Source organism: Alnus glutinosa, chromosome 8 (genome assembly GCF_958979055.1).
Source record: "Alnus glutinosa chromosome 8, dhAlnGlut1.1, whole genome shotgun sequence".
NCBI classification, from domain to species: domain Eukaryota; kingdom Viridiplantae; phylum Streptophyta; class Magnoliopsida; order Fagales; family Betulaceae; genus Alnus; species Alnus glutinosa.
The window spans coordinates 18196255-18213453 of record NC_084893.1 but is presented as its reverse complement, the minus strand read 5'-3'; the positions used below and the strand labels follow the sequence as shown (position 1 = coordinate 18213453).

The 17199-nt window shown below is 39.4% G+C and overlaps 1 long non-coding RNA gene and 1 pseudogene across 1 annotated transcript; one reads left to right on the top strand and one right to left on the bottom strand.

The window, feature by feature from the left end:
• LOC133874917 (cytochrome P450 CYP72A219-like) overlaps positions 1–15656 on the top strand; it is a 16425-nt pseudogene extending 769 nt beyond the window's left edge.
• Positions 8681–10470, bottom strand: LOC133874918 (uncharacterized). The gene is made up of 2 exons (XR_009901406.1): positions 9415–10470; positions 8681–8873 (listed from the first exon to the last, which is right to left on the bottom strand). It is a non-coding gene; the product is annotated as an uncharacterized LOC133874918 (long non-coding RNA).
• Positions 15657–17199: the final 1543 nt, after the last annotated feature.

The following is a 17199-nucleotide window of genomic DNA, read 5'->3' as shown; positions in this document are numbered from 1 at the left end:
ATTTGTAGGGACGCCAACTTCTTTAGATGCTGATATTCAACTCAACCACTTTATTACCATTCCCTCATCCAAAAGAGAAAAACAAACTTTTCAAAAAAAAAAAGAAAAAAAAAAAGAAAAAAAAAAAAGAGAAAAACAAAAAATGTTACAAAAACTGTAACATTATCTCAATAATTTTTTTTTTCAAAAGATATAGTTCGATGAAGACATGACATGTATACGGCATTCAAGGCTGCATAAGCCATACCTTTGAGAAATGACGGAGGGGACATTCAACAGTCTTATCAGTCTTTTTTTAATAAAAAAATATATTTTAATATTAAAAATATATTATTTTATTATTCTTTATATTTTTTTTAATTAAAATATACGGACAAGGTTGAGCGTCCCTATCAATCATTTCTCATGCCATTCCTTTATATGCATTAATTGAATGCATTGAATTGCCCAAACCGGAGGCAAAGATGGGCCTAATAGCAACGTCGAAATTGACCTTGACAGCACCAAGTGGTGGGGGCTGCCTGGTAGATCAGATGCGGAAGGTCCAAGGATGAGGATTTCCAAGCCCAAAATGATTTCTAATCACATTTTTTATATTCTTCAGAGTTGAATGAATATTAGGAACCCGTATTATCATGCATCTGTTGGTTTCTAACCAACCAAACTATAACACAATCGTACTAATAGGACACACAGAAGACAAGAATCCGAGGTCAAGCAAAAGAGATGTTCTCCCTTTCTCAAACAGCGTCAACTCAAAGAACATCTAAAAAATGTCCGTTGTGCTACTTTGTTAAAAAAATATGTGGTTAAATTTGAGCCTTTATTTTTTCTACAGCAGATGTGCTGTAGTTTAAATTATAGCACTGAAGCCAGATCCGGAGTGGTGGTAACTAATTAGGCTAGCTAGGAAATAAAGCTTTTAAGCTTAAAAATAGCTCTCTAGAAAAACTTTTTTCATAATTATTAAGGGAAGTTTAGTCATTACGGTAGGATGGAGCAAGAAGCTTTTACTTTTTATCCTATAATTTTTTTTTGGAATTGAGGGGGTCCCCTAAATCCGTTCCTGATCACGGAGATATTTTTGACAAATTTTCATAGCTTGGGGATGTTAATAATATAAATTAAATGATTAAATTCACACACACACACACACACACACACACACACACACACACACACACACATATATATATATATATATTTTATCAATTTAAGCTTTTGAGATAAGTTGTGATTTAAAATGTTATGAGAGTAAATGTCATCAGTTCAAACCCTGTATTCGTATTTATTTTTTATTTTATTAAATATTGTATGTATTAGGTCTCATTTAGTTAAAATATAAATTAAATGATTAAACTTATTTATTTTATAGGCGCTAAATTAATTGAGAGAACCTTAATAACTGGATGGTACTTCGAGAGGGTTAGTGAACATTTTTAATACTTTAGTGAATTTAATTAAATTTACATTATATATATAAAGGGAACGCGGATGTGGTTATTAACGGCATTTGAATACTCTAAAATCGCATCTGCATATGCGGATAGCGAGCAACGGTTACGTGTGAATAGCGGATGCGGACAGTTATTATCCGTTCGCATTTTCACCCTTACCCTTGGCCTTACTAAAAATTCCAACGTCAATTAGTTTGAAGTGTTAATCCTTATTTGCCAGATTTAATTTAGGTGCTGTAAAAAAACGTTATAGGTTTTTTTTTTTTTTTGTGATTTTTTTAACAGTCTATATTAATTTTAAGTTTTTCAGAGAGTGAAATTAAATCTATAACATTGAAAAAAATTATAATAAATATAGTTGTATATATTATATGGTTATGGTTAGTGTATATATATAGTTGTAGCTTTGAGTATGTCGATGATGATAAGGATATTGGATGTTCTTCTGAGCTTTGAAAACATATGTATGCAGGTAAGAATTGTTTTATGTGGGTCGGGCCAAAACCGAGAGTGTTTATTATGGACCCTGAACAAATAAAAGATATTTTAACAAAGGCAGGTCGATCTCTTTCGGAAGCCGCGTATAAATCCACTTGTTAGGTTGCTATTATTGGGAGTCATGGCCTACGAGGGTGAGAAATGGGCTAAACACAGAAAGATTATCAACCCTGCATTTCGTATCGAAAAGTTGAAGGTTAATTTATTTTAATTACTTTCATTTCTTTGTTTAAATCCATTCAAATTCAATACTTGTGTCTAAAACTACGTTCTTGTTGTCCCCGTTTGTTTTGACGTAAAACATTTTTTTTTAAAATAACTTTTAGAAAATCGTTCTAAAAGTCTTTTAATTTTGTCTTTGTGATAGATGGATAAATTGGTCCCTCCGTTAGGTTTTTCGTCAAATCTTAAACGAAAAACTTACTATTTATCATATTGTCAGACCCATGAAAATGTGCATGTATATCCCGATACACGTTAGCCTCCCACATAGGCAATTATGTTAAAAATAAAAATAGAAAAGGAAAAAACAAAACAAGAGATGGAGATCCACCACTGTCCACCCCACAAAGGGAGGCGGTGGAGGGTGGCTCCACCTTTGCCCACCCTTGAGGGGTTGAAGATCCACCCCTAGTGCCTCTTCATGAGGTGGGCGTGGGTAGAGCCACCCTCCTCTGTCTCCCTCTGAGGAGGTGGAGGGGTCGTGGTGAGGTGGATCTCCAACCTTTTTTTTTTTTTTTTTAAATTTTTTTGGGTATAATGGCTTATGTGGCAGGTTGACACGGATTTGCATGCACGCATTGCATTTTCGTTGGTCTGACATGGACAATATATACGATAATTGACACTTTCTCTGTTGAAGGTTGGATGGAAAATCTGACATGAACCTATTTGTCATTAATTACAACTTAGAACTTTAATTGTCAAAATTAGAAATTCAGGTATTCATCTGTTTCAAAGACAAAACTCAAAAACTTTTGATACAATTTCTCTGATTTATCTTTGAAAACCACATTATGTTAAGTTGTTGAAAAATATAGATAAGCATTCTAAATGAGACTCAGTTACACGAAGACGCAGGCAAACAAGATGCTATTTCCTGCTATCCCGATGTAGATTCTTATCTAAGACTTGTATCTTATGAGATTTAACATAAAGACATTTTCATGCCGAACTCCATACCTAACTCTCAAACATCTGGTTAATTAGCACATTTTTGTGATGCAAACCTTTAGGGTGGAGTAGTTCAAATTTTTTGCTTGGAAATTGTTTGAATTTTGGTTGTTTGTGATTCCAAGGAATTACTATTATTCAATGCAATTGTGTTCCCATGAATATGGTCTTATAAATTGTACCTCCACATCAAACATCTGGTTAGTCTGTTTGGGTTTGTGGTTTCAAAATGTGCGATTTCAAAAGTGATTTCAAACGCAATCTTCAAACATGCGGTTAAGCGTTTGATTGAATTTCCGTTTGGCTTTTAAAATCGCAGTTTGACCTTTAAAATCGTGCGTTTTTAAAAGTATAAGATTGCTTATGTATATCCAAAGCGGTGAATCGAAAAAAGAGTTGGGATTCCATTGAAACACTTGAATGCTAACAGTTCTATTTCCTTTATGATCTTTTAAATCTTAATTTTACCTTGTGATTGTTGCAGGATATGTGACATGCATTTTATCAGAGTAGCAATGATATGATTAGCCAATGGGAGAGGTTGATTGGTGAAGGGGGGTCCTGTGAGTTAGATGTATGGCCTTATATTGAAAACCTGTCAGGTGATGTGATTTATCGATCAGCATTTGGAAGTAGCTACAAAGAAGGAAAAAGAATATTCCAACTGCAAAAAGAACAAGCTGAACTCGTTGTGAAAGCTTTACAATCTGTTTACATTCCAGGATGGAGGTAATTAATGTTTAAATTATTCAAGTTCAATTATGGCTAATTTAAGAAATAGTACTGTAAGCCTGCTAAAAACAAAGGAGTTGGGACAAGAAATGTAGCGAACTTTTGCTCCATCCACCTATTTCAGCTCATTATTCTCACGGTTTTAGTGAAGAGCAGATCTTATAGTTTATTTGAAAACCATTTTATTTTCCTAACAACTGATCACAAAAGTAATAAGGAATCACATTCTTATTTCCCTTCTTCGTGCTTTCACAATTTCTAAGATTTTTGTGTGTAGGTTTCTACCAACTAAATTGAACAAGAGGATGAAGGAAATTGCCAGAGAAGTACAAACTTTGCTGAAGGAAATCATTGACAAACGAGAGAGGGAAAGGAAGGCAGGCAATGCTGCCAATGATGATTTATTGGGTATACTTATGGATGTTAGAGACAATATAGCCGTTGGAACAAAAGTAGCCTTTGACACACATTCTGTCAATGCACCCAATCATCCTGAACATGATACACTTCCAGCATACTCTAGAACTTCCCAAACTAAGAGACCAAATCATGCAACTCCTCAAATCATGGGATTCAATCGTGCTGTCCAAGCAGTATCCTCCAATCCATCTGTTACTCCTCAAATTGTGGAACCAGCCGAGGTAATTAATCACATTAGGCAAGACAGCCCTCCAACGCACAAGTCCTGCCTAACAGCAAGATTCAACTTGCCATATCAAGCCACTGCCAGCCCAGCGTGCACTGCAAGTCTGCCTGTTCTCAAGGAATATAAAATCGGCAAAGGAAATCTGTTCCATATTCGTATAAGCTAGACTTAAGTGTAATTGTTTCTGTTGTATTCCTTCCATATTTAGTCTAGGAATTCTGTGTATAAAAAGGTGTATAGCATCCTCTGTAATCTTCAAGTTATCTAATACAAGAACCATCAAATTATTTTCATGGTATCAGAGCTTTCAGCACACGCCAACCAAACATCCTCCATGGCCTCCTCAACGTCCTCTGGTTCCACAGCATCCTCCACCACAACACTTTTCTTTCCCAACTTCACCCAGTTCATATCTTTGAAAATTGACAGCAACAACTACCTAATGTGGCAGTCTAAGTCCTGCCTGTCCTACGCAGCAATGACCTCTTAGGCATTGTTGATGGATATGAGCCGTGTCCTCCCAGGTTCCTGACCAACGAGCAAGGCCAGTCCACTGTCAATCCAGAATATACTAGCTGGAACAAGAAAGACCAATTCATCTTGAGTTGGATCAATGCTACACTCTTTGAAGCAGTTCTGGCCACAGTTTATGGCCTGAATGCCTCAAGGCTGGTTTGGTCTGCCCTGGCAAGCAAATTTGCTTCCCAATCTCGGTCAAGGATCTCTCATATCAAGAGGCAATTACAGAATCTGAAACAAGGTTCCATGACCTGTTCAGAATTCCTTAGAGTTGCAAAAGTTTGGGCTGATCAACTTGCAGCCCAATTGATGATGAAGATTTAATATCTTACATCATCAGTGGCCTTAGTCCTACCTTCAATCCTTTTATCACTTCATATGTTTTCATAACTCGTGATCATCCCTTAAGCTTTGAAGACTTTAGGGATGAACTTTTGAATCATGAAATGCTGTTTAATCAGCAGCAAGCTGTTGCTACTAACTCCTCTGCCATTGCTTTGTTTACTCAAAGAACAGGTACAAGGCCTCATCAACTCAACTTGAAGGGAAAGATGCCTCAACAATTCACCTCCAGATTTCAAACCCGGGGCTAGAATCCTAGATTCTCTTCCAATGGAAACAATCTTCCACAATACAGATAGAGATCCAGCATGCCCTTCAACCCCAACAACCCCAGGAATCCCAATTTCCATATTGGAGAAATTTCTCACCAAGCTGCCGGCTCCACTCTCAACAATCCTGCTACAGAATCCAATCCCAACAAGCCTCCTAGAGCTCCATGTCAAATCTGTGGCAAAACTAGCCACCAAGCATTAGATTGCTTCCACAGGATGGATTTCTCCTATCAAGGGAGACATCCTCCTACACAATTGGCAGCCATGGTAGCCCAAACCAATGCTATCCATGAAGATCCCGAATGGTTTGCTGATAGTGGTGCCAATGCCCACATCATCAGCAACTTGAATAATCTGACCATCCAACAGCCGTTTGAAGGAAATGACAGAGTTGAAGTTGGCAATGGATCGGGTCTCAACATAGACAATGCTGGTTCCACCCTATTACAGACTCCCAATTCTGTTTGTCATCTAAATAAACTCCTTCACTGTCCAAATGCTTCTGCAAATTTGATTTCTATTCAACGGTTTTGTGTTGATAACCATTGTTATTTTATCCTAACAGCTTCTCATTTCTTTGTGAAGGACTTGATCACCAAGGCAACCCTCCTGGAAGGCAAGGTTGAGAATGGACTTTATCCAATGCGGTTCAAGGGGAGCTCACTCAAGGCTAGACGTGCTTTAGTAGCCTTATTAGGAATAAAGACCTCCTCTCTTATTTGGCATTTTCGTTTAGGACATCCCTCTCATGATATTGTTTCTAGAGTTGTTAAAGATTTTAAGCTACCTGTTTTGAATTCAGTTTCAGATTCTAATAAAATGATCCTTTGCGATTCTTGTCAACTTGGAAAAGCTAAAAAGCAACCATTCACTACATCAAATCGACAAACTCTCACCCCTTTAAGTCTCATTCATACAGATATTTGGACATCACCAATCACCTCCATAAGTGGCTATAAGTATTATGTCATTTTCATAGATGTCTATTCTAGATACACTTGGCTCTACCCACTTAAAGCTAAATCTGAAGTGTATGAGTGCTTTGTTAAATTCAAACTTCTTGTGGAGAAACAATTTTCCTCTTCCATCAAGCAACTCCAATCCGATGGAGGTGATGAATACACCTCCTCATTCTTTCAAGCTTTCTTAAGCAGACATGGCATCATCCACCGCAAGTCTTGTCCATATACATCCTAGCAAAATGGTCTTGCCGAAAGAAAATTACGCCACATTCTTGAAACTGGCCTAACCCTCTTAGCTCACTCTCATTTATCCAATTGGTACTGGGTTGATGCCTTTCTCACCAGTGTTTTTCTCATTAACCGGCTGCCAACACCACTTTTGGATCATGACAGTCCCTTTTCAAGGCTCCATCAAAAGGAACAAAACTACCAACAACTCAAGGTGTTTGGTTGCAAATGTTACCCTCTGCTTCGGCCTCTTGGACTCCATAAACTTCAGTTTCGGTCTAAACCTTGCATTTTTCTTGGTTATTGCCATGCAGGATACAAATGTCTTGACCCCATCACTAACAAGGTCTACTTGTCACGACATGTGGTCTTTGATGAGCTCAACTTCCCTGCAAAAGATGAAGTTCCTCCTCAGCTGCCATCTCAGGTTGATGCCTCTAGTGATCTACCCTTCATACTCCCTGTAAGTACCTCCTCCTCTGATATACACCATGTTTCACCTTTAAATTCTGCAGTTGCACATCCTGTCAATACTGGTCTGCATCCTATTACTGCTCAAGCTCCTCATGTCACTTGCAGCCCCTCTTCCTCACCCTACTCCTCTACTGCCACTTCTGCTCCCTTAAGCCGAGATGCTGATGTTTTCACCCCCATCATTCATCTCCTACTGTCCCTATTTCTGAACATGGCCCTTCTGAACCAGCCTCCTCTGACCAACCACTCCCATTGATCTCTCCCTCTCTAGAAATTCCAGCACTTTCCTCCCTTAATTTACCTATCCCTCCTATTCATCCCATGACTACCCGAGCCAAAACCGGGTCTCTTAAGCCCAAAACCTTTCCAGAATTTCACCTCTACCGCACCATCCGCCATTCCTTCACATCCTACCACACAATTCTTCAAGAAACAGAACCCTCTTGCTTCAAGAAGGCTGCTGGTGATCCCCGGTGGCAGCAAGCAATGACTGCAGAATTTGAGGCCCTCATTTCCAATGGAACTTTGACTCTTTGTCCCCCTCCTCCTCATCAACATATCCTCAGCAACAAGTGGGTCTATCGCATCAAGCAAAAGCCAGATGGCTCGATTGAACGGTTCAAGGCCAGATTAGTGGCCAAAGGCTATGAACAGCAGTGTGGCATTGACTACACTGAGACCTTTAGTCCAGTGACAAAATCCTCTACCATTCAGGTTCTGCTCTCACTTGCCATACAATTTGATTGGAGCATTAGGCAATTGGATGTCTCCAATGCCTTTCTTCATGGGACACTTACTGAAACTGTTTACATCCAGCAGCCTAAGGGATTTGTCGACCAAAGCCATCCTCACTTTGTGTGCAAATTGCACAAGGCTATTTATGGACTGAAACAAGCCCCACGAGCCTGGTTTCATCGCCTCTCTTCCTTTCTCATGGAACTTGGCTTTGTGGCTTCTTTGGTGGACACTTCTTTATTTATTCTTAACTCTGGTTTGTATAATATTTTCATGCTAATCTATGTGGATGACATTATTATCACATGTTCCAATCCAGATATCATTCAAGCCATAATCTCTAAGCTGCAGCAGGAATTCCCTCTCTAGGATCTCGGACCTCTTCATTTTTTTCTTGGTGTTCAAGCCTCTCGGACAGCTACTGGCCTGCATCTCTGTCAAGCAAAATACATTCACACTCTCCTCAATCGCTCCAAGATGCTTGAAGCCAAACTTGCAAAGTCACCTTCACCCTCTGGCCTCAAGTTATCCAAATTTGATGGCGATCCGTTGCCTGACCCTACATGTAACGCCCCCAAACCGCTATGGGTTAGGTTCGTCACTTTTCTCTTTAAACTGCAAAGATTCGTAAGGTCTGCCAAATATCTTAACTAGTATGCTGATTTAAATAAATAAAAATAATAATGGTTTCAAAATCTCAGAGTTTTTAATAAATGCGGAAACGGTCATTTAATTGTAAAAATACAATAACTGAAAATTATGGGGTAATATAAATGAAATGTCCTAATGCATTCCTAGATCCCATCCCGGCCACCTACGTCTCTTTGTTCATAACCTGAAAACAAAAACAAAATAAGGGGTGAGCACAAAAAAACATGCTCAGTAAGGAATCCTCAACCATAAAACAGTTGAGTTAAATTCTTTTGAAAATCTTCAAACAATTGTCAAAAACTTCTTTTAAATATCTCCAGAACATTTGTCAAAACTCCCTTTTATAAATCTCCAAAACAATTGTCAAAACTCCTCCACACACGTGCCCTTTTCAACAATTTCTCCTTTATATATATAACTCATAGAGTTTTCTCACACAACTTTCTCATTCTTTCCTCATGTATCCAGGGGCAACGTGTTGGAGGGTTTTTACTCATGTTTTTCTCCTTTTATTGTTATTCCAAAAAGTTGACTTCACATCTCAGTTAAAATAATAAATTCTCAAAATCACAATTTCCAAAATATCATTTTTCTCAATCAATTTAAAATAAATTCTTCATGTAAACAAAATAATTTGAAATACCGAATCAAATCGAAATTATGCAAATAAAGGAATATTTAAAGTAATAAAATAAATTTTTTGAAGGGGTAGAAGGTTCCCTTACTTGGATTTCCCTAATATCGGGATCGAGCTTAATCCTTTTTGTATATTTCCTTGATTTATTAAATAAGAATTTCACTAGAAAAATCTAGTGAAAACGATGCGTTCGGTCACGGGAAAATCGCCGGAAAATCACCGGAAAAGTCACCGGAAAAGTCGTCGGAAAGGTCGCCGGAGTTCTGCCGAAGATGGGTCACCTGCGGGTCGGGTTTCCGGGTTCGGGTCACGGGTATGGGTTCTGAGATGGGTCGGGTCTTCGGGTTCTGCTGGGTTCGGGTATGGGCTTGCTGGTCACGGGCTGTGGTATGGACTGGGCTCACAGTTATGGGTCACTGTTGGGCTGTTGGGCTTCGGGGAATGCGAGCCTTTAGTTCATGGATCAATCGGGTTGGGCTGGATCACCTGAAGCTCGGCCTGGTGTTGCTGCTGGGTTCATTGATGGGCTGTGGGACTGGATCACCACTGGCCTAATGGGTTGGAGATTTGGGTCCAGAATACTCATCCATCATTGCTTAAGCCCAAATCACAACACTCACATAATATCAGTCAAACCCACAAGTAGGAGACACAGCCGACACATACATACTCACCTTTACTCAGTCGAAGTCTTCTCAGAAAATCCATCACAATGATGGAAGTTCTCAACAAAATTGCCGGATTCTGCTCATGGTTCGGAGGATGCGGTTAGGATCGGGTTTTCTGGGCTAAATGGTGCACGAGCTCGGCTGGAAAATACTGCTGGGCTTCGGTTCTGGGTTGCTGGATTTGTTTGCTGCGTCGAGCTGCTGGGTTCACGGCAGATCTCGGCTATGGGTTTCGGGCTTCACTGGATCACGGTAGAAGATCGGCTACGGTCTGGGTTCACTGGGCTTCGGCTGGAAAATCTGGGTTCATGCCGAGTCTCGGGTTTCACGGATTAGCCGGATCTCTCCCTCTTGATTTCTCGGTTTCTCACTGTCTCTCGGTTTCTGCTTCTCTATTTCAATTTCACTCTCTGTTTCTCTTGTCTCTCAGTTAATAATAGAAGAATGAAGAACAGCAAGAAGGAGAAGAAAGAAGAAAATACAGAAGAAGAAGAGCTGTGATTTCTGCAGAGGGAATGTTCAGTTTTTATAGAACAACGATCGAGTGCTGTGGTTTATAATAAAATGAAGTGGAATCGGTTTGGTGAACACTGAACTTAGTGCTGCACTGATCGATTCAGTGGAAGATTAATATATCAGAGTGGAGAAGTGGTGTCGTAGGTGGAGAATTGTTTGAACTCAAATGGAGGAGGTGGGAGATCAAATGCTGCAGTGGAGAAAGCACTGAAATTAAATTTACACACAGTGGGTTGAGTTGGTCGATCAGTGGAGAAGGTGAAGGATTTGATAAATTGCAGTGGTCAATTAGAGAAAATTTCAGTGGGAAGGTGGGAGTAGTTGGGCGATTATGCAGTGCAGTGGCGAATTATTTTCTGCTTAGTGCAGAGTCCATTTTAGTGCAGAAAGAAGAACAAATAGAAAGAACTAAGAAGATGCTGAAACGGAATTATAAAATTAAAACAATATAGTATAATTTTTATAAAATAGGTAAATAAATTTCATGGTTAATTATATAAACTCAGAAAAATATTTTTGGTGATAAATTATCAGTTTATAAAAATACCGGTTAAATATTTATAAAAACAGTTTTATAAATCGAATGATTATTTATTCAAATAATAAATTTTATTATGAAAATATGTCTTAAAAATCTGGGGCATTACACTACAGCATATCGACAAATTGTGGGGGCTCTACAGTATTGCACCCTCACTCGCCCAGACATCTCTTTTTCTGTTAATCAGCTGTGTCAGCATATGCATGCTCCTACCTTTGCTCACTGGTCTGCAGCCAAAAGAGTTCTCTGCTATCTCAAATCTTCTGTTGATCATGGCCTGTATTACACTCAAGGTCCTCTTCATCTCACTGCCTATTGTGACAGTAACTGGGCCGGCGACCATGATGATCGTCGCTCTACCACAAGTTTTGCTATTTTCTTAGGCTACAATCTAGTCTCTTGGAGTGCCAAAAAGTAGCCCATTGTTTCTCGTAGTAGCACCGAAGCTGAGTATCGAGCCTTAGCTATCACCACTGCCGAAATGTTTTGGCTACGAATGTTACTCAAAGATATTTGTGTTACCTTAACCACTGCCCCTACAATTTGGTGTGACAACGTAAGTGCCCTTGCATTGGCCACTAATCCCGTGTATCATGCTCGTACCAAGCACATTGAAGTTGACTACCATTTTGTGCGTGAAAAGGTGCTTAATCATGACATTGTTTTGAAGTTCATATCCACTAATGATCAAGTCGCTGATATTTTTACCAAAGGCTTAGGGTCTGCTCGGTTTTTGTTTCTTCGACTCAAGCTCATGGTGATTCCATCCCCCATGAGCTTGCGGGGGGGTGTTGGAGACAATATAGCCGTTGGAACAAAAGTACCCGTTGACACACATTCTGTCAATGCACCCAATCATCCAGAACACGATACACTTCTAGCATACTCTGGAACTTCCCAAACTAAGAGACCAAATCATGCAACTCCTCAAATCATGGGATCCAATCGTGCTGTCCAAGCAGTATCCTCCAATCCATTTGTTACTCCTCAAATTGTGGAACCAGCCGAGGTAATTAATCACATTAGGCAAGACAGCCCTCCATCGCACAAGTCCTGCCTAACAGCAAGATACAACCTGCCATATCAAGCCACTGCCAGCCCAGCGTGCACTGCAAGTCTACCCGTTCTTAAGGAATATAAAATCAGTAAAGGAAATCTGTTCCATATGCGTATAAGCTAGACTTAAGTGTAATTGTTTCTGTTGTATTCCTTCCATATTTAGTCTAGGAATTCTGTGTATAAAAAGTATATAGCATCCTCTGTAATCTTCAAGTTATCTAATACAAGAACCATCAAATTATTTTCAATGGAATCCAATTCTAGAGAACTTCAAGAATCTGGAAATGAAAAGAATGCTGCAATGAGTATTACAGATGTAATTGAGGAATGTAAGCTATTTTACTTTGCGGGGCAAGAGACCACCTCAGTTTTGCTTGTTTGGACAATGATTATGCTGAGCAAGTATCCAAATTGGCAAGTGCGTGCAAGAGAAGAGGTTTTGCAAGTCTTTGGCAAGAACAAACCAGACTTTGATGGGTTAAATCACCTTAAAGTTGTAAGTATTTCCTTATGCTTAATTAAGATGCATGTTTCAATCATTTTTGTGCTATCAATCTAGTTGATTTATTCAGTTTCTGGAGCTTCAAAATTGTGATTTACCATGTAATCATAAGACTTGGATATCTCTTAAATAATCTTTAGCCAGACACCCCAGAAAACACAACATTATCACCATGGTTAACAAGTGATTTAACATGCTTAAGGTTTAAACTATTCCACGCTATACTATTTTAAATTTTCTACACCAAAGATGTTTGTTTTTCTTAGCAAATGTTTAGCCTAGTTCCATGTTGATATGTTCACATATCGCGAGTCATGCTTGATGCTTTTAAATCACTACTTATCTCAAAAGATTAAGCTAATAGGAATGGCTGAATTTAATCATTTAATTTATATTCTATCGGTACTCTTTAATGTAAAAAAACATCTTGACGAGAGACGGCTGTCCATGGCACAGGTAACCATGATACTGCACGAGGTTCTGAGGTTCTCCCCGCCAATAACTTGGATGAATCGATATGTTGACAAGGAAACAAAACTAGGAAATTTGACAATACCAGCTGGAGTGCTGATTATGATAAGCGCTTTCTGATTGGATGTATGAAAAATAGGGATGAATGTAGAAATGGAATGGAAAGATGATAGTGAACTCCAATTAATCGCTGAAGACAGACCCCAAGTGAATCCAATTAAGGCTGGAATCAAACCACAAGACAAAAGTCTATATCAATTCTTTTCTTTCTTTTTCATTAATGACCCAATGGTCTTTAAATAGAAATACAATAAGATAAAGCCGAAAGTGATAATACCTAAATTCTAATATTCAAATTCAAATAAACTCTAGTCCTATGAGTTGGAATTCCATTCGAACTCCACCTCTAAACCAGCTACGTCTACTACTCCTAACAGGTCTCTCACCCTTCTAATCATTATTGAAATATAAACATAGCCTAGAAAGATAAAGATAAACATAATCTACCTAACCCTAAGGGATCGGTTCCTATCAATCGCCCCTCCTTGAGCACGATCCTTGTCCTCAAGGTCGAGATTTTATTTTATTTTAAAATTTCGTCGAGCTGCTCGTTTTCAAAATTCTCCCCAATTCGCCCTTGTCCTTCTCCAGGTTCTGCTTCAATAATGAACAGATGTTTCACTTCACATCGATGGCCTGGTGTGAATCGTTCATCGCAATTGAAACAAAGACCCTTTTCCCTCCGCTTTTGCATTGCTTCCCATGATAGCTTCTTCGTTGGAGGTAGGGACACATTAGACCTTTGAATTGAAGTGGGTTGCACCCTGTCGTCCCTTGGTGCTTCCTTTGTTTGCTCTAATAAGAATGGTTTGGCCTGCTTCATTTGATCCTCTTGCATCCGAGCAAACTAGATGGTTTCTCATAGAGTCCGAGGCTTGTACATCTTGACGGGATTAGCTATGTCAGGTTGCAATCCACCCAAAAAAGTGCCCACCAAAGCCTTTTCTGGCCAGTCCACCATGCGGTTTGCAAGACATTCAAACTCCCGCTAATATTCTCGCACCCTTCCTTTCTGTTCAATGTGTGATTGAGCTTCATCAAAGTCCTCATAATCCGTAGGTCCAAAACGTGCTAACAAATCTTGCTCAAAGGTCTCCCAAACGAGAGGTTTGGCGTCTTAAGCATAAATCTTTTTCAGCCACTGCCACCACTGGTTTGCCTCACCTTCAAGATAAAAGGCCGCCAATGTAACTTTCTGCTCCTTTGGCGTTTGTTGAAGCTCAAAGTATTGAGCCACACGATCCAGCCAAATAATGGGTTCTTCCCTAAAAAATCAAGGAAAATCCATCTTCAATGGGCGGACGTAGGACCCATCTTCCTTACGATCCTGATGATGACCATGCCCTGAAGAATGGTGAGTATCCCTGGATTCCTTGCTGGAATTCTGGGAATTTTCCCCATTATTCTTGTTTAGGCCCCCCGAAAAACCAATTGATAACTCCTTAATTGAACTTGCAATACTCTCCAATGCTTTGTCCACATCTGCGAACCTTTTGGTATTTTCTTCCACAAGTTTCTAAACGTCAGTTTCCAGCTTCTCGATTCGGTCCTTTTGGGTCGACATGCTCTGATACCAATTGATAAGCGCTTTCTGATTGGATGTATGAAAAATAGGGATGAATGTAGAAATGGAATGGAAAGATGATAGTGAACTCCAATTAATGGCTGGAGACAGACCCCAAGTGAATCCAATTAAGGTTGGAATCAAACCACAAGACAAAAGTCTATATCAATTCTTTTCTTTCTTTTTCATTAATGACCCAATGGTCTTTAAATAGAAATACAATAAGATAAAGCCGAAAGTGATAATACCTAAATTCTAATATTCAAATTCAAATAAACTCTAATCCTAGTGAGTTGGAATTCCATTCCAACTCCACCTCTAAACCAGCTACGTCTACTACTCCTAACAGGTCTCTCACCCTTCTAATCATTATTGAAATACAAACATAGCCTAGAAAGATAAAGATAAACATAATCTACCTAACCCTAAGGGATCGGTTCCTATCAGATTGCTTTACCCACAATCCTTGTCCAACGTGATTGTGAACTTTGGGGAGACAATGCAAAGGAGTTCGACCCAGAGAGGTTTTCAAAAGGTGTTTCAAAGGCAACAAGGGGCCAACTATCATTTTTCCCATTCAGAGGGAGTCCTCGAATATGCATTGGACAAAACTTTGCTATGATGGAAGTGAAAATGGCTCTGACATTGATATTGCAACACTTCTCATTTGAACTTTCTTCATCCTATACTCATGCTCCTTTCACAATTATAAGTCTTCAACCTCAATTTGGTGCGCACATTATACTGCACAAACTCTAACAACTCTTAATTTGTAAACCAAGATTTATTACTCCTCAACTCGGTGCTCGCGTACTATTATAGCGTTATCGAAACTAGCTATAAAGCACGGGTGCTTTTTCATTGTATTATTAATATATTAGTCTTTGGAGTGCTATTATATATTCGATATCCACACAAGCACATGTGTACAAAATAGTAGATAATTTACAAATTAGATAAGAAAAGGTTGAGTTATTCGTTCAAAATGCCACACATTTTTTACCAAGTTTGTAAGGATTGTGTTTTTGAACCTCAAAGTAAACCAATAAAGAAAAAAGGAGTGCATGCAAGAATATACTTGAACGATTTCAATCAAGAATATTTAATAAGAAAAAAAAAAGGGTTGAAGTTTGCATATAATCAGAAAATGCCTATATGTTTGTGCACTAAATGTAGAATTTAGCGGTGAAATTATTAAGCGGATTAGTTAAATTGCTGGTTATATTACATTTAATGTAAGAATAAGAGGTTAGGGATTTATTGGGGAATTACCATACCCCAAGCCCACGTGAGCTATGGTCAAAATGAACCCAAGTTGATATACTATGGTCGTAGTGGAGCGGTCGGATGGATAGTTGATCGGGTACAAGGCTCTATGTCCGGGGAGACCCACCAATCATCTCATCGGGCACGCATTCTCATTAGACAAAGATTGGCGGTTGGGCCAAGGATGTTGCTTGCTCAACGGATGTGGAGATTTTGGAATCTCCAGTATTTATTAAGATTTCCAACACTTATTGAGCCAAATACTCAACAGGGTCAAATTTGGCAGAAAGGAAAGATAGACGTCAGGTCCAGCCACTGTTCATACTGTACCAAGTTACTATGCACCTCACATCGGATGGTCAGCAATCCTGAAAAATAGGGGATCCTCCATACATCAACTAATTCAAAGGGAAGTATAAATAGACGATAAGACTAGCAGGTAAAAGGGGCTGAACATATACTCTTATTCACTTCTGATAAGAGTTCTCACTGACTTAGGCATCAGAGGAGGCTCGGCCTGCCAACTGCCGACGCGCCCTCTCTGTTTTGCAAGTCCTTCTTCAGCCAACCAATCAAGAGCGACTTCATTGTGCTAGTGTCCAGAAGACCAATCAGGAGTTAACACGTCACCATACCGGAAACTGTACAAACAGTTTGGTGACGTCTATGGGAAAGTTTCGACGATCTTTGCAAAAAGAAAAATCCGCGATGGTGAGAATGCTCTCAGCAAACACCATGGAATGAACAACACTCGAGTGATCCCCAAGCCACCATAGACCTCCTGAGTAGGACGATCGCACAACTAAAGAAGGATTTGGCTAATAGAGATGCTGCCTTGCAAAGACGAGAGGAAAAAGCACGAACGATACCCGATTACGGAGGAGCTAGCAATAGTCAAGCCCGTGGGCGGCTTAGGGAAAAAGAGAATAAGGATGATTGTGGAGGAGTTGGAGATAGAAATGAAGACGAAGAGAGAGGCTCGAAAATCCATTACCCCCGGAAAGAAAGAAGTGAAAGGAGACGATCGCAAGGCTAGAGCAACGTTGTGATCTCCTGGCTGATGCAGTTCAGCAATGACATAAAGGGGAGGTTTCCCTAGTGGATAGCCTGTTCTAGAAAACGGCCTCACAGTTTGCAGATGAGGTAGCTGTCTACTGCCTTCAAGAGAAATTCAAACTTCCCGAAGTCCAAGTGTACGTCAGACTTGGAGATCCGATTGAGTACTT